General features: G+C 70.9%; 1 protein-coding gene across 3 annotated transcripts in view; it reads right to left on the reverse strand.

The window, feature by feature from the left end:
- Positions 1-118, reverse strand: part of NAP1L1 (nucleosome assembly protein 1 like 1) — a 28039-nt gene extending 27921 nt beyond the window's left edge. For all 3 annotated transcript variants that reach the window (XM_026038528.1, XM_026038527.1, XM_026038526.1), the window contains exon 1: positions 14-118. The gene's annotated coding sequence lies outside the window, so the exon portion shown is untranslated. The remainder of the gene's footprint in view (positions 1-13) is intronic.
- Between the last annotated feature and the right edge of the window lie 399 nt (positions 119-517).

The raw sequence follows: 517 nt of genomic DNA on the forward strand, positions 1-517 counted from the left end.
GCGCGGCCGCTACCTGCGCGGGGCCCGCGCTCGCCGTGACTCAGGAGCGGGAGCAGCAGCAGGAGGAGGAGGAAGAGGAGGCGGCGCCGCGCGGCTGGCGCTGAAAGAGACCCGCGCTCCCGCCGCCCGCGCTCATATACAACGAACGTCACCGCGCCGCCCCCCGCGCGCGCGCGCGCCCGCCGGGCCGTTGGGCGGGCGGTTGGGCGGCCGTTGGCGGCGGCCGTTGGGGCCGTCCCCTCCGCCCGCCCCGGCGGCGGCGCGGCCAGGAGGAGGCACACACTGGTGTCCTGTTATTCCCCCTCTGTGGGCAGCCGCGGCTCCAGGCCTCTGATTTTTGCCCTGCCCTGCTTGCCAGAGCCCCAGGGAGGCCTGGCGGCAGCCCTCGGGGAGCAATATTCCCGGGCAATAGTCTCTCCTAGTGCACTCCAATATAACCCGCGCTGGACTTGGAGAAACTTAATTGCCTTGGAGACTTGAGCGCCTCTCTTTTGGGCYGGAGCCAACAGCATCCAGC

The sequence above is a fragment of the Nothoprocta perdicaria genome, unplaced genomic scaffold (genome assembly GCF_003342845.1).
Source record: "Nothoprocta perdicaria isolate Ctin4 unplaced genomic scaffold, notPer1 scaffold_211, whole genome shotgun sequence".
NCBI classification, from domain to species: domain Eukaryota; kingdom Metazoa; phylum Chordata; class Aves; order Tinamiformes; family Tinamidae; genus Nothoprocta; species Nothoprocta perdicaria.